This window comes from Crinia signifera, chromosome 2 (genome assembly GCF_055691185.1).
Source record: "Crinia signifera chromosome 2, ASM5569118v1, whole genome shotgun sequence".
Classification (NCBI taxonomy): domain Eukaryota; kingdom Metazoa; phylum Chordata; class Amphibia; order Anura; family Myobatrachidae; genus Crinia; species Crinia signifera.
The window spans coordinates 365,436,352-365,455,237 of NC_139218.1; the positions used below are offsets into that span (position 1 = coordinate 365,436,352).

Here is an 18,886-nt window from a genome sequence, read left to right on the forward strand (position 1 = left end):
CCACACCGATTTACATCGGGGTGGTCGTGTCGGAAAAATCGGGTCGATCGCATCGCATGCGATTTGGTCGCATGCGATGCGATCGACGCGACCGATTTTGGACCCGATTTTTTTTTTTGGAATGAAATGTAAATCGGGTCCCTGGGACACGATTTTACATTGGATTCAATGTAAAATATTCCCAACCCCCCCAAATGTCACGGCGTACTCCCCACCCCACGATAGACACCAACCCGAAGCGTGGCGAGCGCAGCGAGCCCGCGAGGGGCGGCGGTGCGCGTCCTCCGACCTTTTCATTCCCCTACTATCCACGTCGGCGTGGAGTTGAGAATAGAATAGTGTGGCGAGCGCAGCGAGCCACCGAGCCCGAAGCGTGGCGAGCGCAGCGAGCCCCGCGAGGGGACGCGGATACCTTCACAGGTAAACGCGTCCCTTCGCGGACTTCACAGGTGTCCGCGTCGCCACGGACACCTGTGAAGCCCGCGAGGGGACGCGTATAACTGTGAAGGTATCCGCGTCCGCTCGCCACGCTTCGGGCTCGGTGGCTCGCTGCGCTCGCCACACTATTCTATTCTCAACTCCACGCCGACGTGGATAGTAGGGGAATGAAAAGGTCGGAGGACGCGCACCGCTGCGCTCGCCACGCTTCGGGTTGGCGTCTATCGTGGGGTGACGACGGGGACATCTAAAATGTGAAATGGGTCATATTGGCCCATTTAACATTTTTCCAGGATTTCAATGTTAAAAAATCTTTTAACATTGAAGCCTATGTAAAAATCGGGGGCATCGCGTCGGGACCTATGTTAATGGTCCCGACCGACGCGATGCCCCCGATATTTTACCTTTCCCGACACGATTTCAATGTTAAAATATTTTTTAACATTGAAGCCTATGGGGAAATCGGGGGCATCGCGTCGGTCGCGTCGGGACCATTGTTAACGGTCCCGACCGACGCGATGCCCCCGATATTTTGTCCTAGCCGGCCAAATGGACCTGATTTCAAAGGAAATCGGGTCCATCGTATGGATCGTGTACCTTAACTAAAGGTACACGATCCATAAGATTTGTGGCCGTGCTAGGAAACAAGTACCGATGTATGTGCCAGCTGATTGTTGAGCACAACTGAGGTATTGAAGCTCTTAAGTGTTTCTCTGGCACAGTACGTATCGCGGCTTCTTCAGAGGTAGTCGCCGATCTGTAGCGAGGCGGAGAAAGTATTCCTTAAATAGACTACAGCTGAGAAGCTTAGCAAACCATCGATGAATAGAAGCTATGCATACAGGTGACAAACCATCAGCTCATAGAGCATTGGACAAGCCTCTACAGTGGTGAAAATGGGATGTGACCTCACCAAAAGTGCCACAATCATAGGCCATGCCCCCTAATTTTCAGGCGAGCACTGGTGTTGTATTTGCAAGAACTATTCTTGGCATGAATGGATTGAAACACTGGGAAAGATCCAAAGTTCCCACTGGACCAGTTCCATGCGCCCGTCTGGTGGACTGACCACCACTACCTCATGGCCTCAGAGTACACTATCCACACTGGGGGATACATTTATTAGAGCTTTTGAAAATTAAAAGTGGTGATGTTGCCTATAGTAGCCAATTAGAATCTGATAGGTTGCTATGGGCAACGTCACCTCTTTTCATTTTTAAAAGCTTTAGTGAATTGACCCCTGGGAGCATTGGCATTAGCCAAGGAAGATCGCAACCATACCTCCCAAAATTGTGACGTCTTGATCCGGGACTCCAGCACGACCCTGTCGCACCTATTCCCAACAAAGAATGTCCACATTTGGGAGGCCATGCCCCTCATTTCACCGCTGTGGGGTCATGAGCAGTGCTCTGTCCCCATTCACACAGTGAATGTCAACCTTTCCCATGTCGACATGTTGACCCTGTCAACCTTTCAGGGTAGACCTATTGACTGTCTATGTAGACACTGTAGATCGATCAACCAAAACTACATCATAACAAGGTCCAGCTGACCTCTCCACTGAAAACCAGTTTCAATAGGTCTTGTAATGTTACTGCTGCAAAGGAATAAAGATTCCTAGGTTTTTGCATGTAAAGATCACCAACTGATGTTTTATTAGTACAGCTATGTTGATTCTGGCACCAGGCTTTATTTTTGAAAGGACGAGTCCCCATTTTGATGCATACAAATTGTGTGTGTGTGTATTCACTTGTGGAGTGCCACCTCTAGCTCATGAACATACTATATAATGCAAGAGTAAAGAAAAGATGAGTCATTTGTATGGTGCACTGAGACCCAACCTTAATATTGTATCTTTATGAAGGTGACCATATACACGGGCGAGGTATGCCAAGAGCGTCATTCATGCAATATTTTGTCAAATCACTCGGTGCTAGATCGCATGCAATAAATATTATGCGGTAATTTTCCATACATACTGTAGTATCGCATGCAATCCCATTCACCGCCCAGGGATACGGTGTATTCTATTTGCAGCGGTGATGATCTCCAGATATGACAAAATGACGCACGACCGTGCATTGGATTGCAAAAATTATTTGACATTTTTGTTACCATTTATCAGACTGAGGCATCAAAATCATGTAGAGAATGGACCAAATCGTACTACTGTATGGTCACTTTGTTCCTGGTACTTGTGTATTATCACGGCTCCCACGATTTCCATCTTATGGGATCTTATACAATTTAAAATTGTATACCATTGTATATGGCATACGATGAGATGAGATTTTAAATTGTATAAGCACACTAATAAGCACACTAATGGGCGCTTTCAAGGTCAATTGGCCCCCCTATATGCGTCCTCCGACCTTTTCATACCCCCACTATCCATGTTGGCGTGGAGTTGATTTTATATAGTGTGGCGAGCCCGAAGCGTGGTGAGCCCCGCGAGGGGACGCGTAATACTTTACATGTATTACGCGTCCGCTCGCCACGCTTCGGGCTCGCCACACTATATAAAATCAACTCCACGCCAACATGGATAGTGGGGGTATGAAAAGGTCGGAGGACGCGTACCGCTGCGCTTGCCACACTTCAGGTTGGCGTTGATAGTGGGGGTGGCGTGGGGGTGCATTTAACATTGTAAGCACCCATTAGGGTGCTTATACAATTAAAAATCTTATATGGGGGCCAATTGACCTTGAAAGCACCCATTAGTGTGCTTATACAATTTAAAAATCTCATCTCATCGTATGCCATATACATTGGTATACAATTTTAAATTGTATAAGATCGGGTCCCATTGCAGCACATCTCATCTCATTGCATACCATCTTAAAGGAGCCCATACACGGTCCGTTGTGTATGGCTCCGTTCTGTACTATGCGATGCGCGCTCCTGCGCATCACATAGTACAGTACAAAAAGTATGTGCTGCACATACTTTTTGTACTGGGTACACATCGGATCGGATTGCAGTGCATGCACACGGGATCCGATGTGTGCTAATTAAGTCCCAAACGGATCCGTTAAACGGACCGTGTATGGGCTGCTTAAGCCTTATGGTATGCAATGAGATGGGAGCCGTGATAGTACACAAGTACCGTGTTCCTTAGTCACAATACAACAGTGACTCTCTAATTTGATGCATACTTGCCAGAACTGTTGGGAGGCCCACAAAAAAAATGGCGTGGCATCCTCAGCTACCAAGAAATGTTTCTAGGTAGTCTCCTGCAGCCACCAGCTAATCGAGGAAAAGTGGGCAGGATGAAGATGCAAATCATGCTGAATCATGTCATCGTACACCCCTGGACAGACCCCTTTTTCAGAGCCAGCCCCCTGTTGAGGAGGGTCACATAGTATGACTTGATGTTTAACATTTATTATAAAAAATCAAATGAGATTACGTCGAGACAGGAGATACCCTGACACAACATTCGGTGAAAGTGTAAATGCTTTACGAATAATAAGCACTACTAGATTTTAGCAGTGGAAGAATCTTCCTAGGATCCGTTTCATAATCCAGAGAGATGACCATTGTGATGCATCACTAAGCATCTCCCTAACAGCCAGTTTCTCAACATACTTAGGTTTGAGGATTCCATCCTCTTTTAAGGATTTTTATTGTTATAATATCTCTTTTCATGTGCAACAGATGTTAGGAGACATGGCCCGATCTCATTTTTGGCAAGATGTCACGTATACAAAATGGTGTATTTTTCTAGGTTACTCTTTCCAATCCAGATGCTTCCTTTTCTGAAATGTAAATGTGTAAATGTGATTCTCAAATCATCAAAACTGCTCTTACTCGTTTTATTTGGACAGGAAAAAGACTGTGTATTTCTTATAAAAGCTACAACAATCCACTACATTCCCGCAGCGGGGGGGGGGGGGGGGGGGGGTTTAGGGTGGGGGGGTGCGGTATCCGGTCTGCTGTAGAGGTTCTAGCACAGTGTGGTCTATATATCAGCACTGATATGCAAACCAGACATGTGCTAGAAACACCACAGCAGACAGCGACACCCCAGGCCAGACAGGGAAGAGGAACTGCATGGGTTTTTAAATATGGTGAGTGCTAGAATGAACACTAGATACTCGTATGTTCACACAGATAGATAATAAGAATAATACCATATCTTATTACAAAATGAGTTTCCTTTGAGCAGGCATAGTCCTTTGCCACAGTTTTGCCATTAGAGAGTGCTAAAACAATGGCATGGCATGCTCGTTGCCTACGCCTGCCTTAGTAATAGATGCCAAACGTCTATGAAGTGATAGGTATTCCATTACTGGTGCACCACAAAAAACATCACTCACATTGTATGGAGTACTGGCCTGCATATGTATAGAATGCCTCAGTACAACACTTATATCTGAATATAGATAATAGCCAGGTACAGGAAAATGATTAATCTTCTATCCTCTAACTCTGATGTAAGATCACAAATAAAGAATATGAAAAGAGGTGAAGCAATGAGAAATGAGACAAAATCAAAAGGCCCAAAAAATTATGTGAGGGAGACATATCAATATATTAAAAAAAAGGCAAACTACTCACCTCAATGAGGTGAAATACCGCCACTGACCACTAGAGGACACTCAAAGGACCACATAGGACACTCAAAGGACCACATTACTGTGCAATTTTTGCAGCAACACTGATCTGTTTCAAACATGCTGGATGTGGGGAGAGGGAGTTGTGAAAGGGATGCAGTTGAGTGTGTACAAATGATAAAGGTACATTTTTCATAAAACAAGACAGTCAGTGGTAAAGCAAAAAAAAAATTTCTTTATGGTATGACATCCCTCAGTGCGTATCTCTGGGGAGGTTAACCCCTTCCTGACAGAGCCAGTTTTTGCGTTCCTGACAGAGCCCTTTTTTTCAAATCTGACATGTATCACTTAAGTGGGGATAACTTTTTTTTGCTTTTACTTATCCCAGTGATTTTGAGATTGTTTTTTCGTGACACATTGTACTTCAAATTAGTGGTAAATTTGGGTCGATACAGTCTGTGTTTTTTTGTGAAAAATACCAAAATGTCGTAAAAAAATGGAAAATTTAGCAATTTGCAAAATGTTAAATTTTCTGCTTGTGAGACAAATAATCATACCACTCAAAATAGTTAATAACTAACATAGACCATATGTCTACTTTATGTTTCCATCATTATTTCAACTTCCTTTTAATTTTTTTGGACACTAGGAGGCTTACAATATGAATAGCAAATTCTCAAATTTTCAAGAAAATTTCAAACACTGATTTTTTTAGGGACCAGTTCAGTTCTGATGTGACTTTGAGGGACTTGTATGTGAGACACCCCCATAAATGATACCATTTCAAAAACTGCACCCCTCACAGTATTCAAAACAGCATTTTGGAAGTTTGTTAACCCTTTAGGTGTTTCACAGGAATTTAAACAAAGTGTAGGTGAAATTTCAAAATTTCATTTTTTTTGCAGATTTGCAATTTTAATACATTTTTCTAAGGAACACAGTACATTTTACTAGAGAAATGTGACTAAAAATTGATTCCCCCAATCCTTTTGTTTTCATAAATATCCTATATGTGGCCCTAGTGTGCACGTTGACCAAACCACAGGCTTCATAATAGAAGGAGCACCTACTTGATTTTGGAGCCTCCTTTTTATGAGATTATTTTTTAGGCACCATGTAGGTTTCTAGGCACCATAAGATGCTAAAATTTAGGAACCCCCCCACAAGTGACCCCATTTTGCAAACTACACCCCTCAGGGAATTCATCTAGGGGTATAGTGTACATTTCAAACCCCCAGGGGTTTCACCAATTTTGATACAAGTGGGCAGTGAAAATGAAAAATTACATTTTTTTACACAAAAATGCAGTTCTGGCTCAAAATTTTTCATTTTCAGAAGGTATGAAGGAGAAAAAGCACCCCAAAATCTGTGCCCCAATTTCTCCCGAGTACGGCAATGCCTCACATGTGACCAAAAAATACCAGTTGGGTGCATGGCAGGACTCAGAAGGGAAGGAGTGATTTTTGGATTTTGCAGCACAGATTTTGGTGGAATGAATGGTGGGTGCTATGTTGCACCAATACAGTGGAACCCCCCCACAAGTCACCCTATTTTGCAAAGTACACCCCTCAGGGAATTCATCTAGGGGTAAAGTGTACATTTCAAACCCCCAGGGGTTTCACCAATTTTGATACAAGTGGGCAGTGAAAATGAAAAATTTCATTTTTTTTCACAAAAATGCAGTTCTGGCTCAAAATTTTTCATTTTCAGAAGGTATGAAGGAGACAAAGCACCCCAAAATCTGTGCCCCAATTTCTCCCGAGTACGACAATGCCTCACATGTGACCAAAAAATACCATTTGGGTGCATGGCAGGACTCAGAAGGGAAGGAGTGATTTTTGGATTTTGCAGCTCAGATTCTGGTGGAATTTTGGTGGGTGCTATGTCGCTTTAGCAAGACCCCCCAAGCACCAATACAGTGGAACCCCCCCACAAGTGACCCCATTTTGCAAACTACACCCCTCAGGGAATTCATCTAGGGGTATAGTGTACATTTCAAACCCCCAGGGGTTTCACCAATTTTGATACAAGTGGGCAGTGTAAATGAAAAATTACATTTTTTTACACAAAAATGCAGTTCTGGCTCAACATTTTTCATTTTCAGAAGGTATGAAGGAGAAAAAGCACCCCAAAATCTGTGCCCCAATTTCTCCCGAGTACGGCAATGCCTCACATGTGACCAAAAAATACCATTTGGGTGCATGGCAGGACTCAGAAGGGAAGGAGTGATTTTTGGATTTTGCAGCTCAGATTCTGGTGGAATTTTGGTGGGTGCTATGTTGCACCAATACAGTGGAACCCCCCCCACAAGTCACCCCATTTTGCAAAGTACACCCCTCAGGGAATTCATCTAGGGGTATAGTGTACATTTCAAACCCCCAGGGGTTTCACCAATTTTGATACAAGTGGGCAGTGTAAATGAAAAATTACATTTTTTTACACAAAAATGCAGTTCTGGCTCAACATTTTTCATTTTCAGAAGGTATGAAGGAGAAAAAGCACCCCAAAATCTGTGCCCCAATTTCTCCCGAGTACGGCAATGCCTCACATGTGACCAAAAAATACCAGTTGGGTGCATGGCAGGACTCAGAAGGGAAGGAGTGATTTTTGGATTTTGCAGCACACATTTTGGTGGAATGAATGGTGGGTGCTATGTTGCACCAATACAGTGGAACCCCCCCCACAAGTCACCCCATTTTGCAAAGTACACCCCTCAGGGAATTCATCTAGGGGTATAGTGTACATTTCAAACCCCCAGGGGTTTCACCAATTTTGATACAAGTGGGCAGTGAAAATGAAAAATTACATTTTTTTACACAAAAATGCAGTTCTGGCTCAAAATTTTTCATTTTCAGAAGGAATGAAGGAGACAAAGCACCCCAAAATCTGTGCCCCAATTTCTCCCGAGTACGGCAATGCCTCATGTGTGACCAAAAAGTGGCAGGACTCAGAAGGGAAGGAGTGATATTTGGATTTTGCAGCACAAATTCTGGTGGAATGATGGTGGGTGCTATGTCGCATTAGCAAGACCCCCAAAGCACCAATACAGTGGAACCCCCCCACAAGTGACCCCATTTTGCAAACTACACCCCTCAGGGAATTCATCTAGGGGTATAGTGTACATTTCAAACCCCCAGGGGTTTCACCAATTTTGATACAAGTGGGCAGTGAAAATGAAAAATTACATTTTTTTACACAAAAATGCAGTTCTGGCTCAAAATTTTTCATTTTCACAAGGAATGAAGGAGAAAAAGCACCCCAAAATCTGTGCCCCAATTTCTCCCGAGTACGGCAATGCCTCACATGTGACCAAAAAATACCAGTTGGGTGCATGGCAGGACTCAGAAGGGAAGGAGTGATTTTTGGATTTTGCGGCTCAGATTCTGGTGGAATGAATGGTGGGTGCTATGTGGCATTAGCAAGACCCCCGAAGCACGGTGAAATTATGAACCTAATAATCCATAGATGTGTGGTATATTTTAAAACACTCCTTTATACATAGGCCGGGTTTGTCGGGGCAAGTGTCACACTGGAAAATAGTTTGCTTTCTTATTCCCTTTTTATAGCAAACTTTGCACCTTTTTTGTGTCCTGCCCTTTTTTCCAGTGGAGGGGATTTCATCAGGAAAATGCTGCCCTGGTACAATACGGGGGCCAGTACTAGAAGTACTGGGGCCCTCTGCCTGCTGGTTCCCAAATATTAGGCCCTTTATGACTTCCTCTTGAAAGTGCATAAATGTCCCCCTCTGGCCGGTAGAACGGAATAGCACGTAAGCGTTATACAGTGCCATCTGGATGATATACACGGCCACCTTCTTGTACCAGATTTTTGTTTTCCGCAGGGCACTGTACGGCTTCAGTACCTGATCTGAAAGATCCACTCCGCCCATGTACCTATTGTAATCCAGGATACAATTAGGTTTGGAGGTGTGGGTACTGGTACCTCGTACAGGGACGGAGGTGGTACTGTCTCCGTGAATTGTTGTCAGTATAAGGACATCCCTCTTGTCCTTATATTTGACCAACAACATATTTTCGGTGCATATTCCCCTGCTTTCACCCCTTCTCATTACTTGGGCAATGTGCGTTTTTGGGAGGCCTCTTTGGTTCTTGCGCACAGTACCGCAAGCTGCTGTACCTCTTGAACCAAGGGCCTTAAACAGGGGGATGCTGGTGTAAAAGTTATCCACATAGAGGTGATAACCTTTATCCAGGAAGGGGTGCACTAAATCCCAGACAATTTTTCCACTAACACCTACGAGGGAGGGGGGGCATTCTGGCGGTTCAATTCTTGAATCCTTCCCTTCATATACCCTAAACCTGTGGGTGTACCCTGAGGTGCTTTCACACAGCTTATACATTTTTATGCCATACCTTGCCCTCTTACTGGGAAGGTACTGGCGGAATTTAACCCTTCCTTTAAAATGTATAAGGGACTCGTCTATGCAAATGAATTTATCTGGGATGTACATGTCTTCAAATTTGGCACTGAAATGATCAATGACCGGCCTGACTTTGAATAGCCGGTCAAAGGTGGGATCATCTCTGGGTGGGCACTGTGCATTATCGGTGTAATGTAAAAATTTAAGGATCGTCTCAAATCGAGCCCGGGGCATGGCCATACGGTAAAATGGGGTGCTGTACAGAACATCTGTACTCCAATATTGCCTAATTTCTGGCTTTTTTACTATGCCCATATGAAACACCAGACCCCAAAACGTCATCATCTCTACTGCATCTACAGGGGTCCACCTAGCAAATGATGACGTGGGGTTTTGAGCAATAAACTGCTGGGCATATAAATTAGTTTGGTCCACCATTAAATTTATAAAATCATCAGAGAAAAATAATTTGAAAAAGTCAATTTCTCTGAGACCTGTGGAATCAAATTGGATTCCTGGCATGGCCAAAAACTCAGGAACCTGGGGCTCAAAATTGTCTGGTGGTGGGGTCTATACGAGATCAATTATTGGGGGGGGGGGGTCTCAGCTGCTCTACGGGGGCGTCTTTGAGGGGGTCCCTCATCATCAGAGGAGGAAGAGGAGCTTAAGATGAATCCTTCAAATTCCCCGCTTGCCTCACTGGCTGTGTCAGAGGCAAGCATGGCATATGCCTCCTCCGCTGAATACATTCTCCTGGATGACTGGGATGACATTTGGGATGCCATTTTTATTTTTGTGTTACTGGTAGTGAAATGTTTTAACACGTGTATAGTGTAGGGGGGGGGGTACAAACTTTATTTCAACCCGGGGGGTATGTAGTGTGTAGTGTGTATGTAGTGCAGAAAAAAAAAATACTTTATACAAAAAACAAAAAAAATGGAAGGGGTTAAAAAAAAAAAAAATTGAAGGGGTTAAAAAAAAAAAAAAAAAAAGGTCCTGCGCCAAAAATTGAGCACAGATGTTGGTCAGTAACGTCCGTCACTGAACAGCGCTCAAAGGCAACAGGAATTTGATCAAAAAAAAAAAAAAAATAGATCAACCCTGTGCCGAAAAAGCTGATCAGTGATGTACGTCACTGATCAGCGCACAGTGGCCACAGGACACCCACAAAATCACAGTGTGTGTAAAAAAAAAATTAAAAAAAGACCCCACAGCACTCACAAAAAATAAAAAAAGGTGATCAGTGATGCGACACTGATTACCAGTGAGGGGCAGCAGGTGCACAACCTTTGGTGCAACTGACAGTGCAACTGGCAGCAACTGACAGGTATATATATAAAAAAAAAAAACCTCTGTACCCCCAAAAAGTTGCTGATCACCTCAGATATAGTGATCAGCACAAAAGGCGGGGGCAGCAGACACAAAATTTAGCACTCTCTATCACTCTCTGTCACTATCTCTCTCTATCTCTCACTATCTATCACTCTATGACACTGCAGCAGCAGCAGTGACAGGTATATATATATATAAAAAAAAACCTGCGCCCCCAAAAAGTTGCTGATCAGTTAATTTATACTGATCAGCACAAAAGGGGGGGCAGCAGTCAGTTATATAAAAAATATATAGCACAATCTGTCACTATCTCTCACTCTCTATCTCTCTATCTATAACTATCACACTGCAGCAGCACAAAATATAGCACTCTGTCACTAGGCCTCTCTATCTATCTCTCTCTCTCTATCTCTCTCTATCTCTCTCTCTCTATCTCTAACTATATCACACTGCAGCAGCACAAAATATAGCACTCTCTGACACTATCTCTCTCTATCTCTCTATCTCTCTCTATCTAACGCTATTACACTGCAGCAGCACAAGTTCACAGCACAGGAAGTCACAAGTAGCAACAGGATCCAGGAAGCATCCAGCACACTACAAGCACACTACAAGCAGTGATGAAGCAGTGATCAGGTAAGTATTTTGCTCAGTTCAGGTCAGTATATGGCGGCAGCTGGGCACGGTGACCGCACTGCACGCTATTCCAGACCGGAATGGCGTCTGCAGTGCAGTCACCGTTAGTTTAAATCCCCCTCCTTGGCTGTGATTGGTCCGTCGGTCCGACGAACCAATCACGGCCTTTGGGGGCGGGCGGGGTGACACCAGTGTCACCCTTACACCCCGCGGTGATTGGTGCTGTACTTTACAGCACCAATCACCTCCGATCCCGTGTCACCGGCGAACGTTATTCGCCGGTGACACAGGAAAACGCTGTGAATGGCTGTTCACACTGAACAGCCAATCACAGCGATCGCAGCCCCCCCTGGGCATGCACGGACATGTCTGCTGTCAGGGACAGCAGACATGTTGAAACTGTCACCGCGTCTATAGACGCGGTGACAGTTAGAACTCATGACGTACATTTACGCCATGTGTCGGGAAGTACTTCCCGACCATGACGTAAATGTACGTCAATTGTCGGGAAGGGGTTAATGGGAAAACGTTGACGATCCGTTTATCGCATAGTGAGCATGCAGCTAAGGATTAAAATCTGACAAATGCTCTATCAACTTTGGGAGATTCTGTCAAATCTTCTGCATCTTATTATAATGCAAGATGCAAGTCTCTTTTACTGGACCATTGCAGAGTGCTGGGCAGAGCCGGATTAACAACGGGGTAAGAGAAGCAGTAGCTCCAGGCCCCCCAAATAGGCCCACAAGAAACTGACCATTTTGACAGAACAAAACCTTTTCCTGTCAATGCCAGCAGCCATCCTCCCCCATACAAACACTGCTGGGACTTGACCCACCTCCCTTCCTGCCCAATGAGGAAAACATATTAATTCACCTGAAGCCGGCAGAGTATAGATCACACTGACCCTAAATAAAGGGTAAAAAGAACATACTGATGATTTAGTATCCAATTAAACATGGAGTTGCAGCGGTGGAAATTTAAATACATAAGCAATTCAGTGTTTCTCCAATGTGAGATGTGATGTTGTACCCGGCTACAACCTGGGTGCGACCCGGCTTGCAAATCCATTCACACTAGAGTCCACACCCGGCGGGTGACGTCATTGGGAGGTGGGGTCGGAGTGGCGCTGGGAGATGAGAGCATCTCCTAGCGCCGGCTTTTGCACTTTAGTGAACGGGACCTGGGTCGCATCGACCCGGTTACCTGTTTTCACTACACAGTGGCCCAGGTTGAACCCATGTTCAACCCTGGTCGCTACCTGTGTAGAAATCCTGGATCTCACGACCTGGGTTATTTCTACAGGGAGCATTTCCACCTGCCTAAAATTCCAGGTTTTGCGCGCTCCTGTGCAAAAACCCGGGATATTTAGGCTAGTTGAAAAGGGGTATAATATTGTGACGCTCTTAAGCAGCCCAGCCACAGCAATTCAGGGGGCCCCCACAGTCGCGCAAAATAAATCACTCCACAATTTATACTAGACATACTATACTGACATATTTGAGGATATCACAATATAACACTGTATAGCACTTCTATTGGTTTGTTTTCATATAGGTTACATTTTTCACACAATCATCTGCTGCTCTTATCTAACACGTCACTTGCTACACCTTGAGATGCCTTGAGGTGGTTTTGGAGGTGTCCCATGACCTAGACATGCTAAGCCCTGTACACACTAGACCAGGGGTCCTCAAACTGTTTTGCTCTGGGACCCCATCAGATAATAAAAATAATTACAGGACCCCAGCAAGTTACTGCAGAAGGTCATCACATCACATGTGTAGTCAGCAGACAGTACATACATGGCAGCATTGTGGGGGCACACAGTGATGGGAGGAGTCTAAACTAACAGACAGTTCAACAAGGTTCTTGAATCACTGACTGAGATTAGAAAAGTCATCAGCCTGATGGTCAGTAACATGGAGTCGCGACCCCATGCTGAGAAGGTCGGGACCCACAGTTTGAGAACCGCTGCACTAGACAATGGGCTCTACCGCAGATATCATTATTGATATTGGCGGCAAGCATGGGTGAATGATATAGTGCATACACTCTAAGCAATATTTTTTTAAATATCACCCAGAAGGGCCACAATTTGTGATATCTTTAAAAAAAAAAAAAAATGGACATGTGGCGAAGCCAGTGGTTCCCAAACTTTGTGCCGTACCACCTAGGGGTGCCTTCGAACCCTTGCAGGGATGCCTTGGGTTGGTAATCCAGGACCAATTCAAATTATTTTTGGTCAATGTAATATGCAAAAACAGTGATTGTGGCTGCTAAACATAAAATATATGGACAAACAAAAGCTAATATTGGGGATTATTCTGGTTCACTCGGAAAGGCACAATCACTCTCTTATGGACAAAACCATATGCACTGCAGGTGGGGCTGATGTAACATGTGCAGAGAGAGTAATGCAGCCCACACACGCACCGATTCCGGCGTGCGTTGTGGGCTTAACTAGCACACACAGCATCGCATCGTATGCCTTGTGCATACGATGTGCATGCGATGCGATGCTGTGCTAGAAAAAGCTAGTACAAAAAGTATGTGCAGCACGGGAGCGCGCACCCCATCGTACAGCATCGCACCCCCCGCATCGGTGCGTGTGTGGGCTGCATTAGATTTGGATGTTTTATTGTTTCTGTGCAGGGTAAATACTGTCTGCTTTATTTTTACACTGCAATATAGATATCAGTTTTAAGTACAAACTCCACCCAAATCTAACTCTCTCTGCACATGTTACATCAGCCCCACCTGCAGTGCATATGGTTTTGTCCATTACAGAGTGATTGTGCCTTTGCGAGTGAACTAGAATAACCCCCATTGTCCCTTACTTCATAATTAAACCTAAAGATGCCATTTAAAAACTGTTTGTTCAATAAAGATTTTTTTCTTAATTTCTCAAGAAGAAACCTTTGGCCTAGGGGTGCCATGGATAAAATTATGATATTATAGGGTGCCGTGATTCAAAAAAGTTTGGGAACCACTGGGCTGAACCCATAACCCTGGCCAAGAATATGTAAAATAACTATTTATTGCAAAATGTAATTGGCAAACGCAGGATTTCTAGGGGGGTTTCCAAATGCAAACCACAATCTCACACTCTGCAGAGCATTGGAGCAAGGCCCTTATTCTGATTGACTCGCAAGGCTGCGAACTTTGCAGCCTTGCGAGTCCATCAGACGCCGCCCGCCCCCCCTCGCACGCAGGACCCCTGCACTACTGCGAACGGATGATTTACATAATCATCCATTCGCAAGCAGGGAGAAATCATTCGATGGTCGCCACCATCTAATGATTTCTCCAACGCTCGCAGTTCAGAGACACCTATGTAGTGACTCTAAACTGCGGGCGCCCTGTGCGAGGACAGGACGGGCAGCTGACATCCAGTGATGTCAGCTGTCAGCCCCCCGCATGTCCATCATGGCCTCATTAACGTGAGAACGCTGGGAGTTCTCATGGGAACACCCATGAAACGCTGGGCGTTCCCATATGCTAATGGAGTTGGCCGGCGCCCCCCCGCCCGCTGTGTAGGGCGAAAGTTCGCCGTGGGTGCACGAACCCTGCGTCTGCACATGCGCAGAAAAACGTCTGCGCAGACGCTCAACATGTGAACACACATGGAACACAAAGAGAACCAAATGATTCTGAATAAGGTCCTAAGTGTGAGAATTTGTAAGGGTCCTGTCTCTTCTTTCTGGTAGCTACTCTCTGGTCCAGTGCGCTGACCAGAATTACACACAGCAAACTTATGCTGCACATACATATGTGAGATATTGCATGCAATCATTACATTTCGGCCACATCTGGTTGATAAATCAAATGATTGAATTTTTAATGGGGACATTCGACCAGATACGCAGGCACGCCGTCAGATGTCGCATCAATAGATATTATGTGATGCACAAAATATTTATCGAATTGCATGAGCAATCTGCGGCGGGTTCGGGGAGCGGAGCCGGGGTGAGGACTGAGGACCGGAGCTGGCGGCGGCGGAGCGGGTACCTGAGCACTGGCGGCTGTGGAGCTGGAGACCGAAGCGCTGGAGCCTGTGAAGAAGCGTTTTTTATAGGCAGCGGAACTCGGCAGCAGATTACTTTGATACACTGGACGGCCCTCTGTTTTGCTGAGAGCTCTCTCAGCCAATCAGCGGCCGCCTGAATGTGAGGCCGCTGATTGGCTGAGACTGCTCTCTCAGCAGCCTCAGCCAATCCGAGGGCCATCCAGTGTTTCAAAGTCATCTGCTGCCGCGTCCCGCCACCTGAAAGCTCCACCTCTCCGGTCCACGCTACACAGCCACCCCTCTTCCAGAACCCGATGTCAAGTGACATCTGGTGCTGCACTGGGCACCACTTGATGCAATCAGATGTGATGTTCCGCATAAGTGTATGGGCACCATTAGTAGAAGAAGCTTCTACCACTGGGATTGCGCTCTGCTCTGTCCCTTAAACTGCATTATGTGTTGGCAACTGTAGTAATCATATTATTTATTTTATTTATCTAGGAGGCGTAAAAAAAAGGGGGTGAGGAGGAGAATGAGGAAAGGAGGAGAAGGGGGGAAATAGGGGCAGAAGAGGAGTGAGGAGGAAGAGGGGGAGAGGTGGGGAGGAGCCAAAGAGGAGCAGAAGGGTCAAGGAGAAGAGGAGACTGACTGGTAGCGACTGACACCCCCCCCTAAAACAGTGACAGGGACCAAATGACTGCCCTATTGTGTAGGGATGGATGTGGTTGAGACACTAATGCCCCCTACATGCGAACTGACACACCTGCATCTGTGTGGTAATAACCACCAACACGAAGCATGTCAGGGCAACACCGACGTCTCGCTCTCTCATATATATGACAACAATTACAGGACACACAATGCAGCCACCACACTGCATACACCTCACCAGCCCAGCGGCTGGCTGCTACATTCAGAACACCCCTTCCCTCCCCCACCGCTATGTGCGGGACCCAGGAACATGCTGTCCTCCGGAGTGAATGCTGCCGCCGCCACCTCAGCAAAACACGCACAGCCCCATCTCCTACTCACCTGCCAGCCAGAATCCATGGCTGCGCTGTGGTGACCACACTCAGGGCATACAGCAGCACCAGTCTCCGGCGCCAGCACAGCCCCAGGGCTCGGCGCCCGATGGGGGCAGCTCGAAAGGCGGTGGGCTCTGCAGTAGCGGATGCTGACTCGCCTCACCTCCAGCTCAGACCCCAGCAGGCTGTCACCGGGCTCCCAGCTGCACATCAATCAGCTCGGGCACAGTGGGGCAGCTAAATAGAGGTGCTGGTTTTAACCTAGCCCCTGTATGCGTCCCTGGAGGTGGGGGGAGGTTATGGATGGCAGCACGGCAATAGAATAAAAAAAATAAGTGGCGGTATACCATACCGGTGTATACCGGCCCACTTCGAGCATTGATATACGGCATATTTGGAAAAGGATGAGTGCGTGCGCTACGGGGATCATCGTAACATCGGGGTCTTAATAACGCATAATGGAGCTGTGTCAATGCTAATTTTGCTATGGGATGGTGAATTAAATGGCCGTCATTCCACAGTAAGCAGCCGTCATTCTGCATGTAACATATGTGTAATGGTGTTCGCAAGATGTGTACTAAAAATATAGTTCATAGGTGTAATAATTTCTGAAATATAAATTAAATCTTCTCCCATTATAATCAATTGGCATTACTTTTCAGCAGCCCAGACTGTCAGCTAGGCCCGTGCCCACACACAGACAGAGATACACAGGTATCTTGGTACCCACACAGGTAACTCCGTGCCCACACACAGGAAACCTTTCCTGCACAGGTAGACAGACAAATGTAACCCCATGCCCGCATAGGTTTAGCCATGTAACCGTGTGCCCGCACAGGCAGGTGAACACACAAGTAACACTGTACCCACACAGAAAGAGGCGCACGCAGGTCACACACTACTGTACAAGAGCAGCTGATAGCCTCAGACCTCAGCGCCACAGGGATCTGTACTCCCGCCGGCGACAACACCCGGCATCCTTTGCATCAGCCAACGTACTTTTCTGCAGGGGCTGCTGGGAGGCATAGTCTCTACCTCCTCTCTTTCCAGTTACCATTTCACACTCAGAGAGGAGCATGGGACTACATTTCCCGGCAACCCTTGTGGCGCCGTAGTGTGGATAGCTTTGTTTGCACTGGGCTTGGCAATAGTAAAGAGTAACTAACTGGGTATTTAATAGGTCCGGTGCCCGGGTGACCGGGCGGCAGCTGCAGTGCGGCTGGTGTTGGGGTAAGTGGATTAAAAGTTACTTTGCACTATGAATCCGCAGATGTAAGCGGCAGCGTTACTTTTTGCACTTTCCCCATAAACTCGCGTTGTCTATGTGACACCGCAGCGTTGTGCATAGGGTGTAGTTATAAGTGCAGATATATTACTGCGTGGTGAGTACCGGTGCTTGAGCTTGCACCTGTACCTTACTGTGTATGTATAGTGTGTAATCAGGTTTTCTGTCTTATAACCTGCTGCAAACTTGTTGGAGTTGTATATAGAGACAAATTAGCTCTTACCTGTTCTATTGCTGTCACTTATTATTGTTAAAATAATATTAGCTGTTAATGACAACACCAGTATTGCTATATAATGCACTTGGTTCAAGTTCAGAACATGCAACCCCCTGGGTCAGAACTACTAAGCTGCTGCAGAACATCCATTATACTTGTGTCAGAACATTAAAATGTGTACCCTTGCGGAACGCCATGCTGGGGACACACTGAGCAATATATTGTTAACAATACAGAAAATCCCTTAATGTGACATTACTGACCGATATTGTGAGCATATTGGTCAGTGCGTATGCACTATATATTTCTCCTGAGGCACCGTCGTAGTTAAAAATATCGGCGGCGGAGAGCTCACCAATAGGGCCTACACACATAGCGACTAGATCTTAGTGTTGAGCGATCTAGCATTGTTCAGATTGCTTCGTACAGTGCGCTGCACCAGCGACGTGTGCTCAGCGTTCTTTCACATCCTGTGTTCTTAATAGAGGGAACACAGGGAATTCTCACCATCCTGTGACAGCAAGAATTTCCCCTGAACATTGAATAGAGCGAGTGGCCGGCGCGGGGGTTAAACAGCGAGGATCGCTGTTTTTTTGCAATCCTCGATGTTTAACCCCCTCGCCGGCCGCATTGAATACCTGCCAGAGTAGTAACAAAAGTGTATTGAAATCATAAGTGCAGTGAACAAAAATGTCAACAGTTTCAAGGCAGCTGACATGCTTGATGAACTCACTTCACTGTTTTACATCAAGTATGTCGGTTGTCCTGGGGAAGTGGCATCCGCCTCGAAACTGTTGACACTGCTGACTTTTTTTGTTCACTGCACTTATGATTTGAATACACTTTTGTTACTACTTTGAGAGTGCCGCCTCCTGTCCTCATTCCTTAGGGCAGGGATGGGGAACCTTTTGCCCTCCAGCTGTTGTTGAACTACACGTTCCAGAATGCTTTGCTACAATTTTAGCATGGCTAAATAGCAAAACTGTAGCAGTGCATGCTGGGATGTGTAG

At 45.7% G+C, this 18,886-nt stretch overlaps 2 protein-coding genes across 3 annotated transcripts in view; one reads left to right on the forward strand and one right to left on the reverse strand.

Annotated features, from left to right (window-relative positions):
* PARP4 (poly(ADP-ribose) polymerase family member 4) overlaps positions 1-17,387 on the reverse strand; it is a 186,215-nt gene extending 168,828 nt beyond the window's left edge. The window contains exon 1 of one of the 2 annotated variants that reach the window (XM_083169954.1): positions 17,305-17,387. The gene's annotated coding sequence lies outside the window, so the exon portion shown is untranslated. Of the gene's footprint in view, positions 1-17,244 lie in introns of both variants that reach the window. The other variant, XM_083169953.1, reaches the window with a different exon arrangement.
* A 32-nt stretch (positions 17,388-17,419) lies between these two features.
* Positions 17,420-18,886, forward strand: part of CPAP (centrosome assembly and centriole elongation protein) — a 41,684-nt gene continuing 40,217 nt past the window's right edge. Inside the window, exon 1 of the mRNA XM_083169960.1 lies at positions 17,420-17,604. The gene's annotated coding sequence lies outside the window, so the exon portion shown is untranslated. The remainder of the gene's footprint in view (positions 17,605-18,886) is intronic.